The sequence below is a fragment of the Zea mays genome, unplaced genomic scaffold, assembly GCF_902167145.1.
Source record: "Zea mays cultivar B73 unplaced genomic scaffold, Zm-B73-REFERENCE-NAM-5.0 scaffold_562, whole genome shotgun sequence".
In the NCBI taxonomy this organism is placed as follows: Eukaryota; Viridiplantae; Streptophyta; class Magnoliopsida; order Poales; family Poaceae; genus Zea; species Zea mays.
The window spans coordinates 27,501-44,525 of NW_023367215.1; the positions used below are offsets into that span (position 1 = coordinate 27,501).

The 17,025-nt window shown below is 44.1% G+C and overlaps 1 protein-coding gene across 1 annotated transcript in view; it reads right to left on the minus strand.

Moving 5' to 3' along the window:
* The window catches only part of LOC118475685 (ATP synthase subunit alpha, mitochondrial), a 38,854-nt gene extending 22,519 nt beyond the window's left edge, over positions 1-16,335 (minus strand). The window contains exon 1 of the mRNA XM_035963929.1: positions 1-16,335. This exon is cut by the window's left edge and continues 22,519 nt beyond it. The gene's annotated coding sequence lies outside the window, so the exon portion shown is untranslated.
* Positions 16,336-17,025: the final 690 nt, after the last annotated feature.

The window sequence follows — 17,025 nt, forward strand, 5'->3', positions numbered from 1 at the left end:
TCGAAACAACCAACAGGAGTTCCTCCCATCAGCTCAATGGAATGAATTCTCTTGCAGTGCAGCCCTGGTGATAATACCATTAGGAGGTGATTGCGAGTCCACTATGAGATCGGGTACTTCCACTAGTCCTATTCCTTTGCCGGGCATGATTTGTCTATCAACGATTCTCAAGTCGAGTAGACTCTCTCTTACCGCGATGCTCATTATCTTCCGGTTCAGGGAATCAGGACCTACATCTCGTGTGGGCTAGAACCAGCCAATAGCTTGACTCCGTTCACCGCTGCTTCCTTCATCCGATATTGCTAGTCCAACGGAAAGCTTTGCTTAGCTTACTGGACTTAAGAGCTTTCTGACTTGTCTCGAAAAGGCCGTCTCACTGTGTACGGAAGGCTCAGTTTACTCGCGGTCCATTCCACCACGAAAGGGAGAAAGGTACTGCTATCATGGGGAACACCTATCTTTGAAATCCTATCTTTCAGCTAACGCTAGTCTAGTCTCCATTGGAATAAATAGGGCCAGCCTGGCTCAACCAGATGAATAGTTTATCTATCAGCAGGGTCGGGGCATAGCGTAGAAGTTCGGTCAGTCTCCGTTGGCACGGTACACTTTGTTCACTTTGTTTTTAATACGTTACTTTTCGGCTTAATAATAACAAGCATTATTCCTGGGCACCGGCAACCCTACTACTGACCAGGGAAGAGATCATGAATAGGGCGTGGTGCAAATCTAGTAAATGGTGCCGTCTCGTATCAGTGAACGTTGTTTGCTTGATGGATTGACGGAAGTCCGCTATTGATTCGGGAACCACAAGTCGAATAGGAATACGTAGATCAATCTCTGAAAGCTGCCAGTCCAGAGTAGCTTATTGGAAATGTCCTCTGGATTGAGTCCCTCGATATAGCAATATTATTTGCCGAGTCAAGTATAGTTCAAGTACTACTGCCAACAGGCGCAGGCTATTAGTCTGATTCCCTAGTAGCAAAAGTGGATTCCCTCATTCAGAAGTAGATTACATACAGACAGACAGGCCCGCATTGCTTCGATCCAGAGGTTCTTCTGCGAATCCCTACCATTACTGGACAAGAGTGGTGGACTCCCATCCCTGAAACCAGCAGACGGATCCAATACACATAAGACTTTTTTTCTCGGGAAATTCCGAATGTCATGCCCCACAAGTTAGTTGCCCAAGCGCTCCCTAGGAGGGCAGTCTACCACAAGATAGAGTTTGGGCCTGGAGCCAAAGCCCCAACCCCTCCATTTTTTGTTGAGCTCAGGAAAGAATTTAAGGAAGTCACATCGGCCCTCATCAAGAGGAATCTGATCTCGCTTTGATTCATCCGTTGCGCGGCGGGACCCACCACTCTCTGTAATTTCCCAGTTCCCCATCGTATCATATCAGGTTTAGGGGCTACCTGGGATAGATGAGTTTATTTGTGGTGCTACTACTTTACTTTTTCTGAGTGAATAACGTGAGTGAGTAAGCAAGAAGTGTTAGCCTTCCCCATTGCAAAGAATTCCTCGCAACAAGACGGATTTCTTCTTTCCAGAGCAGTAGTGGAAGTGTTCGTATTTCTTTCAAAGTGCCAGAATCCAAGTGGCAAGGAAAAGCTTTATTTGCATAATGAATCGTGATATAAAGAGGATTGGAAGTGCCGTGGTTCAGGTTGCGGAGCGGTGATACGACTTTTCCATATCAAAGATTCGACTCGAAAACCTTATGAACCTGTTTTCCTTACTTCAACTAGGTTTCTTCTTCCTTTTATCCATAGGAGGCAAGGATAGCAAGGGTAACAAAACAGATTAAGCAATCAAACGGATGTGCGAAGGAAAGTAGGACTTTTGACTATGGCTGGCATAAAAAGTTCACTTTGATCGTACACTCTACTAGGCAAAACTGGTGTGAGTGGTTTTTACTATGGGGGGCATAAACAGTTGAATATGGAGAGTCGGCTGAGTTTAGGACAAAAAGACAAGGCGTAGTCTTTTGAGTCTGATCAGTCTAGTGTTGCCTATGTTGGGTAGGAAATAAAAGAATCAAAGCCCTCGACGTTAGCAGTTCTTAGCGGGACTCGACGTTCCTAACAGCTGTTGAGCTCTCGAAGTATGAGATCCTGAATGCATCCTCTTTCTTTCCACTTCATCTTGGGAATCTGGAATGGTTGTTTATGGCTGGGTGTGACAGATCAGACTGAGTTTAGAATCAGACTTTCTATCTATCTATCTAGCTGTATTGCCACTCCAACGGTTCTTTTTCTTTGATTATGCCCCGTATCTCTCTGAGCCTATTTGATCTATTTGCTATATCTAAGTTCGAGTGTGAAGTTCGCTCCGGTTGAAGTGTAGGGCTTCCTAATTCCTGCTTCGTCCTCCTATGAATGCACTAGTATAGAAGGTTGGCCCGTCACCGTATACCATCGTAAGATGAACTGGAAATTCGTAGTTTCAACCAGTTACACAAAATAGGCAAGTTGAGGTTTGTTCAGCGTGTGTTGCCTCCAACTATAACGAGGCCCTTTGACTTGAGGTACGATCTTACCTCTTAACGCGCTTTCCTGCTAGAAGAAGTGAGGGTGATGTCCAATGACCTGTTGAAGAAGCTTGCTGTGTAGATAGGTTTCGTGAACCTAATGTAGAACCTGTAAACGAAAGACTAGAGTCCCGGAACCGCTGCCATTCAAAAAGCTATCAATCTGATTCGAAATACCAAGGTTCGAAGACCTCTGGCTTTGATTGTGTGCCCTTTCTTGTTCCTAAGGATTTCTAACCAGACCTTACCTTAGGCGGACGTATACTCAATTATCAATAAGACTAAATCGTGATCGACCCGCCATCATCTCTTGCCTGAACTGACTTACCAGTCACAGGGCCGAGAACACATGATCGAGGGAAATTTCTTTCATCACTACGAAAACTGGTTTTGCTGATTGACAAAACGGATCTCTTCCCTGTGAGCCGCCTTTAGGAAAACTGCACCAAAGATGTGTCTTTGTTCGGTTCAGATCAACAAAGCATTTGCTAATACCAGTCTGAAGGCAACGCTATGCAGCTCCATTTCCTCTTAAAGTGAATGGCCTTCCTATTATATCGAATATTTGGAGTTGCGGAGTTTTTCATAGAATGGGGTGTAGGCAAATACCAACGTCGGTGATTATAGGGAAATAGATGCTTTCTTACTTATGTTCTATACTAGCACATCAGCACCTACCTTTTCTCATTGCTTCGTGAGGGTAGACAATTGCCTGACTCGTACGTAACTGGGCCTGTTGTTTTCTAGTGCTTGATAGTCTGTAGTGTAGTCTATGAAAAGAAAGAAGTCACTTGTTCACAAGCCAAGAGTTCCATTGACTCCTCTCTTATCTACGTTCATGCTTACTTAACCAGTAGTGAATGGAATAAAGTAAGAAGTCTTTCCACACTCGTAACCTGTAATTAATGGGAGTCGGTACAGATTGGGTGTAGTGAAGAATGGAACCCCCTACTCTGACTTGGTCTAGTGAATGTCAGTCCGTACTCATACTCGGTCTAGTGAATGATAGGTAGGTAACAGTGAAGTAGTCGGCGCACCGAGAAGCACACGATCTAATCTACTCTTATTGTCAGTCTCTCCAGAAAGAAGAAGCACACCCTTGCCTTTATTCTCTTCTATGTTCTTGTCTCTAGTGTGGAGTTTTTCCTGTCATATCTCTGAACTGGACTACCAAAACATCTACACTGCATCAAGCCACGTTGTAAGAACCTCGACTAAGACTAAGAAAGGAAACATCCTATAAAGCTCTTGCTGGGTGATTGTTCAGGCTTCTTCCGGTGGATTGGTATTGGTAGAGTTTGTTTGCCGTATCTACACAGGTAGAGAACCTTGTTTCATAGGTTGGGCCTATAAATAGATAAGCGCGAGAGTACTTTACCGGTACCGGTTTAAAGGCATTATTCACTCAATTCTGCATTATTTCTTCTGGCAGCAGGTTATCTTTCTGCAACGCCCAAACAAAGGTGGAACACGTACCCAGAGATCCGAAAAGCTACTTCTCAAGAGTCCACTAAACCACTTGTCCCAGGCGCGGGCTAAATCACTCTGGAACTGGAATCGCCCGGCGCGAATCAAGTAGTCGTTATGTTTGGGATTCAAGGCAAGCTGGAATCAGAATCTGCAGGAAGACAGGGAGGATCTGGAGCCCATGTAGGTACGGCCTAAGCTGAGCTGCTAGCGGCATCAACTCTTTTCCCCGCAAATAAGAAAAGTAAACATTCCCTCCCTAGCCTACCCGCCCTTTATTTAAGTGGAAACAACCACTATAGGCTACTTAGACTAAAATAAAAAATAGGGGCCCTTCTCTAAGTCTAAGAAGGAAGCAGCATTACTTCATTTTTTTTACCAAGGAATGGACTCACTTTCCACTCCTTGAGCCTGCCATTGAAATGAAAACAGACTTTAGGGACTCGTTTTCGAAACGATCCGGTACCAAATTCCATGCTAAAAGCGGTAATCAGATGCCGTTACCTCTTTCTCTCTTTCTTTCTACTGGCCATAGTCATCTCGATTCTCACTCCATACCATACGACAATATCTATTTGACACAAGACATGACATGATCTGGCGGATCAGAACAGAAATGGGTTTAGCCTTCTCCCACTCCGGATTTGCGTATTCCCTCGGGAAAATGGGGTAGGCTACTTTTGAGTGAGATGCGGTTTTCTCAAAAGCAATCCATCGTTTCGAGGGTGCCGGGCTATGGTTCAGTTCGAGTCTAGTTTCCTGAAAATATTCCGTGGTTTTGGCCCAAGGAAAGGAGTAGTGACGGAGTTCATTCATTAGCAAGGATCGGACCCATTCCAGCTTAGAACTTACCACTAGACTCTTGGAATAGGAAATTGGCTTTCCCGAGAAGGGGACTAGCACTTGATTTCGTTGCCTAATAGAATCCCATTCACTCTTGACTCTTGGAATGAGTCCGGTGGAAAGTAAAGTAGGAAGGAGGGGCGAAATTCAGTTGTGTTGGACTAGATTCGAGAAATGCATAATCAAAGCATTTTCCGTTCTTCAGCCAGCCATGCCTGGAATCCATCGTTGTGCCAAGAAATAGTGCAACTTTTTCCACTAGGTGAGATGCACTTTTGGCCCATAGCGAGATAGGATAGAAGTTTTCAGATCAGCTCCCAATGAGATTAGTAGAATCTAATGAGGAGAATCAAAAGAGAGGTTGCCATAGCAGTCAGTGGTTTTGCCTGGGACAGACGTGGCGCACTTGATTGACCTTGCTTCCGGACTAGCTTCTCTTTTCATACCTGGCACGGCAGATTGAGTGAGTGAGTCCACTGTTTACGTTACAACTAGCAGTAGCGTGTCAATTCTAGTCAGAAAAAAAGCTTTCCATTGATTCATGATAGTGCCGTGCCGTGCCGTACTCAACTGGTATCAAAAGTGAGAAATAGGCGATATTCTCCTAAAGAAAGGACGGTTGGATTTTATTTAGACAGATTATAAGAAACCTTTTTGGATCCTTAGCGAAACATCCCTTATTATTAAATGCATATGGGCTTGACTTGATGGTTTTTGATGAAGTCGGTTCCCACTTTTCCAGTCAGGTTGGGAGACTTTTTTAGGGAATTGACTCGTGTTTGACTTGATCTGTCCACTTTGCATTACTCTCTTTTTTCGAGCATTACTTTCTTTGTTCAACTCATAAGTGGAGTGTGTACGACTCCGAGAACAGTGATCGAATAACCAACCTCTTTCCTTGCGTGTTCATTTTCTTTCCTTGCTCTACTTTTTGGCGAGAAAAGAAGAGCGAAGTAAAACAATGAGTACCTGCCCTATAGGCAGCAAAAGCCCTCAATCTTTTTTTCTTTTTTCTATTTGACCACCATTTTTTTCTTATTTCAACGCTTCTTCATAAAAACGACTTTCATCAGTCCGACATTAGAAGGAAAAGAACGATGAAAGATTCCAACTTACTTCACTCAAAGAGTAGAAGCTTCATCCTCCTAGCGAGCCGAGCCAGCCGAACTCAACCTTTTCTTATCTAGAACTGCCAACAGTGGAAAGCATACCACATTATCTCCATTCCATACTGAGTCCACAGCCCAGGGCTTTCTTTAATAGCGGCTATCCCCGGAGAATCCTTGCATTTTGTTGAAAGGAAGCCTCCTCGGCATGATTTGCACGACCGAGGTCTTACTCTTTCGTTATGCTTTAACATTTCTATTTTATATGTTATTGGATATTTCAGTTAATTACTTTCATTCCCGAGGCTGGATTTCCTTACTCAATGGAGAGCGAAGCTCCCCTCAATTCTGGCCAGGATTCAAAGACCTATTCGGGCCTAGCCCTCCTTTTCTTTCTTTGTGAGGTGTCGACAGAACTCACTTCAGAGATAGAGTGGCGGGTACTTCTGGGTCGTATTCTCGCTCAGGGAAAGCTACACTATAGGAAGTCAGGAAGTCAAACAACGGAAGCAGGTCTGGCGTATCGGATCAATCTGCGACTGGCCTTTTATTCATAACATTAGTAGTTACTCATTGGGTGCCATCAGATGAACGAACTAGTTTTCCACAGAAGAGGATTTGAGGTAGGGCTGCTAGAGAAACTGACAAGGAAATCACAAGAAATAGAGATGCTTCACGCCCAGCCAATCTTGAAAGCTTGTACAGAGATCCAGAATTGCATCTTCAGAAGAATAATAAGCTAAGCGTCGCGTCGAATCTGGACTGGAAAGTCTCTAGAAGGATTTGCACTCCTACACTGCCTTATCAACGGATTCCTGAGAGAAGGGGCCGGGCTATTCATTCCTTCGAGGTGCCGCAGTAAAGGTAGACTAGCTTATTGGGCAAAAAGGTGCCGTACTTCTCAATTGTGAGACTAGAGCTTGATCCTCTCTTACGAGATTTCTAGTTCGAGATTTCGAGTTTCCTGAAAAGAAAGCGAAGAAAGAGTTCTGTATTGAAGATGTCAACTGCCAACTGCGTGCTTTCCCCAATTCTTCTCTTACGAAATGGATCGTTGATTCCTACCACTGATGGATTTATGCCGACCTTACCTTACCTTAAAAGGAGAAGGAACGGGGCTTCCAGAGTCTGAAATGCAACTTCCAATTGACATAGAATAGAATGATCCAACGAACCCATACTCGTACTCGGGAAGGCCAGCTGGAAATGCAGTGCAGTAAAGTAAGTAATTCAGTAAGTAATGCACTCAGTGCCAGTGCCGGTTAAGGGTCTATTGCCAGTGCTAGCGGAAAGAACCGGGCTATGCGCAGTGGAATAGAAAAACGAATATCAGGATTTCATAGAAACTAATGGAAAAGATGGAAATAATACCGAACTCTTCTATTGATTTATGGCTCAGGGCAGGTGTAACTTAGTGTGATAGTCTAGTTTGTTTCATTTAGGAGTGCGTATAAGTGAGCTTGGTACCATTCCATCTTCTTAGCTGTAGGCTTATTGCTAAGGATCGAGTGTGGACAGAAAGGTTTGATGATCTAGGTCATTAGTCTCCGGTTTCTCTTTATGTGTTTGTTCGTCTATTATAGTATATACGACAGATTCATAGCTTCTCAGATCTTTATGCGGGCGCATACATCTCGAATCCCTCACCTAAGAAGGAAAGCGATAGCCATCCATTTCTTATCCTTCGGCCAGGCCGGATCTAGATTAGTGACCTTGCTTCTTGACTTTCCCCTGCTTGTTCAAATCATGATATCCTTGCCCTGTAGGCATCCCTCATACGATCCGATCTACTTTGATTGTTTCATAGCATAGGTTTGTTTACAAGAAGTGGTAGCTTTCTGTGTTCCTAGCTTGATGGCTTTTCTTACATTCCTATTTCCACATTCCTATATTTCCTTTATTTTCAGGTCTGGCACTGGGCATAAGTTTTTGGTCGGCGGGAAGATACACCCAGCACATATGTTTTAGGTCAGAGTCCCATCCTACATTGACTATTTCCACACTTTATAGAAAGCATTTGGTACATTGGGCAACCCGTTTGATCACACAAGAGATGAAATGGAATTATTCTTGGCATATTTCCTATCATTTCACTACCGAGATCTGATCAATAGGAGGGCTCACCCGGGTTCTAGTTCAATCACTCCAATCCATCTTTTCTTTTCTCGGGCCAAGATGCAATAGTTTACCGGTCTAGTTCGTTTTCCCGAGAACCTACCTGCCCTAAGCGAAGAATGCCTATTCTGGACCAATTTCTAAGGGAAGAAGAGAAGGTTTGGCACCTGCTTCGGAGAAATGGTTTCTAAGTACTGGGATCCAACCAGTTTGCTTTTTCTGACAGCACCTGGGAAAGAAGTATTCATTGAACAAGAACAAGGATCTACTAGTCCAACTTTCATTCCAATCTCTATTCCTATCATCTCGCTTTTTCGGACAAGTTTTCTTCTTAACACAGGAGAACAGGAGATGCAATGTCGTTAGGGCCTTCTCGGTCTCCCCAACTAGGGGAAACCTCAAAGCAAACATCCTTCTTCGGACAAGAACTGGCCCATCTGCATCGAACTATTCGAAATCTTGAATCCCATTTCCCTAATCAAAAGGGAGGGAAGGCACTTATAGCAAAGCAGGTACGAGATATCGTTTCTACCAAAACCATGCTATCTACCAGCACCATTCTTGGCAATTGAGAGAAGAAGCAGTCTACCGGAGCGAGAGAACGAACCTAGCGTTTTGAGCCCTTGGAAAACATCATTGATATATGCTAACCCGGAGATTTCTTGGTTCATCATGCTATTGCAGAAGGTTTGCATGCAACTACATTGATTTTAGTAAAGGGTGCTTTAGATGCACTTTTTTAAAATCGATTAGCTTTCCGGAAATTTGACGTAGATTCAGAAGTGGAACAGGACTAGTTAGTGCTCAGGTTTGCCCGTCAACTAAAAGCAAGCAAGCTGTTTGGTAGATCGGCGTATTTCAAGGATCGGATCGGCGTATTGAAACAGAGATCTCTGGTGCTGGTTAGATCCCAAGCGTGCCATCGGATTCTTTAGTTTAGCCACTAGGCGAGAGGGACTTTTCGAATCAACCATCGACTCTCCTGATCTCCTGAGGGAAAATAGGGTTGCCTAATTAGTTGTGGCCCTAAGGGAAATCCACTTTTTCTTCTTGGGTATCGAGGGCAAATCCGGTTGTTGAGTGAACTCGTGAATCAAACAAAACCCTTCTTCTCGAACTGCTAGTGACCTACCGGACTTAGAACCTGGCCTGGCTTTCGAGAGGAGAGTGAAGTGGAAGCATGAGTGCTTACACGAACGGAAGGAAGTAGAAGTAAGCAAGCCATATTTCGACCCGCTTCATTGAACCTTAGAATGGCAAGTGCTCTTCCTGATGAAGCCCGGAAAAACGATCTGTAGCGACAAGCAAGAAAACAAACCTCTTTTCTGATGAAAGTGATTATGGCTGCTATGTCTCCTACCTTGCTATCGAGAATGGCATTTCCATTCCGGAAGAATGAGAGAGAGGGAGTCTTCAACCAACTTCCTTGTTTTCTTATCCGGGCTTAAACCAGAAACGAAGGATCCTTACCTGCCACTACCATAACTTTACTTAACTTAACTGCTCTTGTCAGCTAAAATATATAGGACTCTTCTAAAGCAAGGAACACTTCACCATCACCTGCATCCCATCAAGCAAGGCCTAAACGAACGCACCAGTACAACTACATTAACTGCTCTTGTACAAAAGGCAGAAAGAAACCTCTCTACTCAAGCACTAGGCTATACACTGTAAAACTAGACACACTCTTATCCTTTCAGGCAGTGATACCACTTCTCTGCAAGGCCAAAAGGAAGGTATGAAGCAGGGTTGTTATTTAGGAGTAGGAGGATGAAGAAGAAGTTGTTTTTGTTAGATTTAGGAAATAGGAAGAAAGCAGATGCTGGATCCGAAGCAGGTTGCTATTGGAGCTAGAGGAAGAAGAAGAAGAAGAAAGCAGGAAGAAGAACAATAAAGTTGTTATTTGTTTTATTTAGGAAGCTGGTTTTATTAAGGAAGTAGTAGCAACCACTCCTCTTTTCATTAGGTTATACCAATCACCCATACCAGATACGAAGGAAGCTGTACCTGTACCAATTCCCTGCAAGGCATCTTCAAAACCTAGCAACAAAAACCAATACCAGCCCCGCACCTTCACCAAAACCCATTCTTCTCAAGGAAGGTTCCTGTACCTTTCCATTACTAGTAAAAAGATAGCTATAATGATAGCACTTCCCTTCAAGGAACCAACCATTAACAATACCTGTACCAATACTTATCAAGCTTGTAAAGCTAGGATAAATGATGCCACGCTTCTTCCCTTCCCTGAACGATCCATTACAGGCTACCACTACTGGCTACCTTTACTTTAAAGCACTGTACTAGACTAGAGTAGACTTCCAAAACAGTTCCTACTGATCCGTATACCAATACCTTACTTTTAAGAAACGAAAGTGCAACGGCTTTCGAGTAATAAAGAACCTACTTTGCCAGCCTTGAGAAGGGAATGACCCTAGAGCCCAAGCAAACCATCTACGCAAGGCCGAAAACCCGCCAATCAAACCGCTAAAGCAAATGGGCAAGAAGGTTGAGCTGATGTAAATAGTAAAGGTCGGAAGCTCTAGCTTATGAAGACTCATGTTTTGTCTTGCCTGTGTCAGCTTCCATCTCCCGATGTTGCTACTCGTATCCATTCCTCCGTCTATAAACGACGTAAAAAAGAAGTACCATTCTTTCTCAATACTAGATTCCCTTATCCAGTGCAAGATGAAGGGATTTAGTGCTCGGAGGGCAGAACCTGTCTGTCAATTGGGCCCGATCTAGCTAATAAGAAGCATCAATAGAATGGAGTGGAGAACGCATAGACTCACATCCCCAGCCTTACAGTAGACAAGGTTGTCGGATCCACGGCTCTGCTATTGGAAGCACTACAACGGATATCATACTTCATGGGCGAGGGGAGGATGAGTATGACAGGCCGATACCAACTAGAATTCAAATCTGTATGCCAAGAGTTTGATCAACTTATTCAGGTGGCCAGAGAGGATTCTTCGAACAATTGCTATTTCATTCCATTGGCTAGGAATCGTAGGTATTGGCGTACGTATATTCGCTCGTGTCTCGTAGGAAAGTCTATCGATGAAGGGAAGCACCCTCGCCCAAGGAAAAGGATGCACTTTCGAAAGCAGGCTCGAACAGGTGAGTTGGTTGAGCAGAGAGGCAAGTCAGTAAGTCCAACCTTCATTGTTGAAGGAACTGCGGGTTAAAGGAAGAACAGTAGGGAGTGAAGGGCCAGTGGTTTTCTGTGGGTTGGTTTCGAGGAAGTGTGAGGCCCAGGCAGGGTATCGTATCACGAACGGGGTTCATCGAAGAAAGGAAACTTTCTTGGCAAAGGCAACTCCATAAATGAATATTCTAGTTATAGAGCTTGGGAGGAATTCCCAGATATCACATATAGTAAGTAAGGACAACCAGGAAGGATGGCAATCCAGTACTTGACAACGATTTAGAGGGGAAGGGCATGTTTCTTATCAATCGCGAATTGCATTTCAAGATCCAACGCTGAATCGACCAGGCCCTCGGAGGGAAATACATTTAGAACCTTCGGTTAGGGAGCCAGTTAGGATAAACCCCTCTGATCGATGAGATATCGAAAGAAAAGCAAAGAAGCGAACCCACTTTCATTACATTTTACAGAGAACGGATTACTAGCGAGGCTGAGTCGAAAGACGAAGGACATACTTCAAGCAGGGTTTCTAGGGTTAGAGAAAAGAATATCCCTCGGATCAGATAGATAGGATAAATCCGGCTAAGGAAGATTGGGCCTACCCAGATTAGGAAGAATTGGACAAAGCAGCTGCTCGGGCTAAGGTACAGTGTTCTTCAATGGGCCCCGCTTCAGTTCTGGTTGCTGAAAGCAGGAAGCTGGATCGGAACTAGGAAATCTAGGATGGGCATGCACTACCTTACCTTTCAATCAACTCCTGTATCACCTATGGGGATTGGAGAATGCCTTGCAATGAATTACGGATCCTTCATGGCCTCCAGAGGAGCCTCTAATGACCTCCCCCTTCTCGAAAGATATGTAGAAACAGAAAATTGAATAGAAGAGGAGAGCAGCATGTTTCTCCGGTATCTATACTATACTATATATTACAGCAATTGTTCGCCGTTTCCACTGCGGCCCACTTTAATGAAGAAGGGCTGTGAACTAAATTCGAATTTAGGAAAACAGTTTGCCAACCTTGTCATACCTGATATAGGACTGCTATTAATCTAATTATATAAATATATCGACTACTGACGGAAGAAAGCGGATCGGCTGTATTGTATCGATCTTGACCGAAGGGGAGCGGAGCGGTCTTTAACTTAATTCGTAAGAGGAAAACGACTGTCTCTACCATAGGAAAGGAAATGGGATTCAAAATGGCCACACCCACAAAGTAACATACACGACAATTCTATAATTCTTCGTCCTTTTTCTTGAGATAACGCGGAAAAGTATCTTTTTGCTATGGCGTATGATTTGATACTTGCCAACACGGAATAGAGACTCGCACTTGGGAACTCTTAGGAGTGGTTCTAATGTTAGTCAGATTTACTTCTTCCTAACGCGACGAGCAGATCAGAAGTATTTCAAGGATTGTAAGGGTGATACCTGGAGAGAGTGTAGCAACCCAACATAGATTTTTAGTACTCTATCTTAGTATTAAGAGATGGAAGAGAAGGAGCAAGGGAGCCTAGGATTAGGTGGTGGAATTGGAAAGGGGATAAGCAAGTTATGTTTAAAGAGAAAATAATTAATGAGACGGAGTGGAAGTTAGGTGAGGATGCTAACTCAATGTAGAATGAGATGGCTCATTGTATCAGTATCACGTCAGTGGCAAAAGAAGTTTTAGGTGAATCGAGAGGAAAGGAAACAGACTGACCGAACAAAAATAAACCTTTCATCTTTCTATTATATATATAAATATGAGGAGTCTATATATATAAATATGATGAGTCATGATTGGGTCGACCCAATCATGACTATGGGACCTTTTCTCGAGAAATGCTTTTTTCTCGTTTAGTACTTTACTTGTGTAAACTCTCTCTTTTTCTTTTCTTAGAGAAGCGCAGGATTCCCTTTCTTCCCGGAACACTAATACAATCGCACTTTCTTCCTTGTCCCGCTAACCTATTATTTTTTTTAAGACAGAATTTTTAGCTTGAACTATCAATACTAGCCTAATTGATTGCTGGAATGGAACTTGATGTAACTGGCAGGGACCGCTTATATAGAACGCTTGTAGGGAACCGGAAACCAACCTGCTCTGCTAGGGAAACGACCCCGGAGACCAGCCTGATAGACTATATCTATGAACTTCGAATAAGTCCCTACTTTCCTATCCTAATAAGGGTACTGGCTCGCGAATGGCCCTACAAAATGACTCTCCTAAAATCAATGTCTGGAAGTCCTTTTAAGATAGGTTAATATAAGATATGCTATGCTTAACACTTAGGCTTAGCAAGAGGGACTGGCGCGTGAGACCGAGATCGCCATAGATTGATTGTGCAGGCAGGTAATACTCATTTTAACTAGAAAGAGGATATTATATTATACATGAGTACTGGTTATAGTCACACTCCCAAACTCCCGAGAAGTCTTTTTTACTTAACTCTAGGACTTGCTATAAGGATGGATTGCTTTTACCCTCTATCCCGATCTCGAATTGCGCTTGGCCAGGTTGGGCACAAACCCAGGTAGCCCCTAAACCCGGGCTCAGTCAAGAGCGGCATCTGAATCCCGCTGCAATCCCTCCAGCGCAGGTGGAGAAAAAGGGGCAAAATCTCAGTGGCCGACCTAATATGTTGGCTCCACTACCCGATTCCCCTTAATCCTCCAAGCCAATCAATGCCCCATACCCTTATCATGGTCAGTCTCATCTTTAGTGACTCCCGTGGTAAGGGGTCGAGGGAAGTGGTGTGGTGGGCCCCCTCACTTTTTTTGGAAAGAAGACAGAGAAATTCTTTTGCATTTTTGGAAGAAATCTTCTGAAGATGTCTCTTCTAGTAAGAATAGAGAAGATGTCTCATCTAGTAAGAATACACTTATTTGTGATCCTCCCTCTGTGACTGCTATTCCTATACTATCAGAACAGAAAGTAGACTATCCTAAGATTCGGGTTGCGATCCTCAAGGAAATAAGCTTGAATCTAAAAAAGACTATTAGAGTAGAGTGGGGAAACTTATAGCTACCTGCTCTTTCATTGAAATGAACGAATTACTGCCAGTAATCTGAGAATTCATTGGTTCAAGGTGATGCCGCCTTTTGGCTTGGTTCAAGCCAGCTATCCAATTACCGTGAGAGCTCTTGGACTGTTAGACCAAGTAAAGGTATTTGTCCCTTCCCCTTCTACTTACTTGAGAGTAGGGAGCAAAACTAGATAAGTCTTAAGCGAAGACTGGGTTTAATGATACCCTCCCCATTCGTAACTGCTTACAGCGGAACTTCTACTATTCATTCTATCCACTATCTCTCGACAAATGAATCTGAATCAAAGTAGAGTAGAAGGCCAGACCTTAGGCGAATTTCGGTATCAAGAGATGAAAGTGAAAGGCGGAGGTATCCTTGGACCCCAGAAGCTAGTTCCAGTATCCTCATTTCTTTGGACACCAAACATGCAACATATCCTCCATTGGCATTAACACATCATAGTGAAGCTTCCTTCACTGAACAGATCTTCAGCAAGAAGTGACTAGTTGTCATTCCAAACTCCTTACTCTTCCTCGTCAATTTCATTGCCTTAATGGCAGCAGTCTGATCCCTTTCTTCGATAAATGGAGCCGTGTGACAGCGCAGGTAGTCGCTTAGTTTCTTTCCCTGGTTGGCTAATGCTTAACACTGGTCAGATACCATAAGTTAAGTTAAGTTTAAGTTGAAGTTGAAGTTATGGTAGTGCTCGCTCGGCAAATCCTATCGGTTCAGCAGCGTCCTTTCCTTAGTAGGAGCAGAAGGGATGTAGCGAGGAGCCGAAACCTACCGTTACGGAACCGTGGAAAAAGCCGAAACCTAGGGTATTCCCTGATCTGAACTTCAATAACAACCATTGCCTTACGTACGGAAAGGAAGGTGCCGTTTGCCGCAAGTAGATCTAGCTGATTGACTCGTTCATAGGCGAAAATCAATGCATCGAACCCTTTGCCGATCAAAAGATTAGGAACCGTCCTCCTTTTACCGGATACCCTTGCGGCTCTAAATATCTCGTACGTATGTTTCCTAGGATCTACTACGTTAAAAAGTATTGGCTTGAGTTCTTTCGCGATAGGCCCTTGCAAGAAAATGCTTTGAAGGGGACCACCCATCTTTTCTTTGTTCTTCGCCCATTTTTCTCTTTCAAGTTGTCAAAGGAGAGTTTCTCTTTCCACCTTGTAATGGGAATGTAAGCTCTGACTTTGCCCTCATCGGATAAAGAGAGTACTAATCCCTGTACCTGACTGGTATTCCTCGGTTCCTTCTTCCCCCAGCTTGTTGCCCTCCATCCTGGACCATCTTATTCGAATACCGAGACTCTTGCATACTGAAAGAAGAAGGTTCCTTACTTTATCTCGCAGCAGGTACCCACATCTATCCATTCTTTTGATCTTCGGAATTCCTATTAGTATGCCCTCCGCATATCTGACATAACATAGTTTCGTATTGCATCCCCCAAATACCATATCTTTTCTCAATCACCATCACTCCCTCTGCTACCTTCTTGTCAAGCAGGTGGAGGTATAATGGTGAGAGTGGAGGAAAAGGAGGGATTCGAACCCCCGACACCGTGGTTCGTAGCCACGTGCTCTAATCCTCTGAGCTACAGGCCCACCCCGTCTCCACTGGATCTCTTCCCGGGGATACCCCCCAAAAGGAACCTTCTTCTCCTCAGCCATTTCATTTCGGGTTAAGAAGATGGGAAAGCGCCTTTCTCTCTATAAGAACAGTGCGTTCTGAGGTGTGAAGTGGGAGAGAGGGGATGATTGAGGTTTTGAATAAGACGACCTTTGCGTTTTGGATTTGGATCTTTTTCGTATTTCAAAATAGTGAAAAAGTCAAATAAGAGGTGTTAAGCTTTTTATCATTCTGGCATCGAGCTATTTTGCCGCAGGACCTCCCCTACAGTATCGTCACCGCAGTAGAGTTTAACCACCAAATTCGGGATGGATTGGTGTGGTTCCTCTACGCCTAGGACACCAGAATATCGAACCATGAACGAGAAAAGGCATGAGAGAAATATTGGCTAGTAATTGTGAAGTCCCAATTCTTAACTGGAAGGGACACCAAAGGACTCTGCCCTCCCTCTCTATTTATCCAAGAGATGGAAGGGCAGAGCTTTTTTTGGTTTTTTCATCTTTTCTTTCATCAAAGAGTTGAACAATGAAGATAGATGGCAAGTGCCTGATCGATTTGATCAGGTCGTGTAGGAACAAGGTTCAAATCGTTCGTTCGTTAGGATGCCTCAGCTGCATACATCACTGCACTTCCACTTGACACCTATTTAAACGGCTCGTCTCGCCGCTACCTTATCCTATTTCCATACTTCTGTCGCTCCATCCCCGTATGGGTGGAGAACCCGTCGCTGTCTCGGCTGTGCTACCGGAGGCTCTAGGGAAGTCGGAGGAGAGAGCACTCATCTTGGGGTGGGCTTACTACTTATATGCTTTCCGCAGTTATCCTCTCCACACTTGGCTACCCAGCGTTTACCGTAGGCACGATAACTGGTACACCAGAGGTGCGTCCTTCCCGGTCCTCTCGTACTAGGGAAAGGTCCTCTCAATGCTCTAACGCCCACACCGGATATGGACCGAACTGTCTCACGACGTTCTGAACCCAGCTCACGTACCGCATTAATGGGCGAACAGCCCAACCCTTGGAACCACCTACAGTACAGCTCCAGGTGGCGAAGAGCCGACATCGAGGTGCCAAACCTTCCCGTCGATGTGGACTCTTGGGGAAGATCAGCCTGTTATCCCTAGAGTAACTTTGATCCGTTGAGCGACGGCCCTTCCACTCGGCACCGTCGGATCACT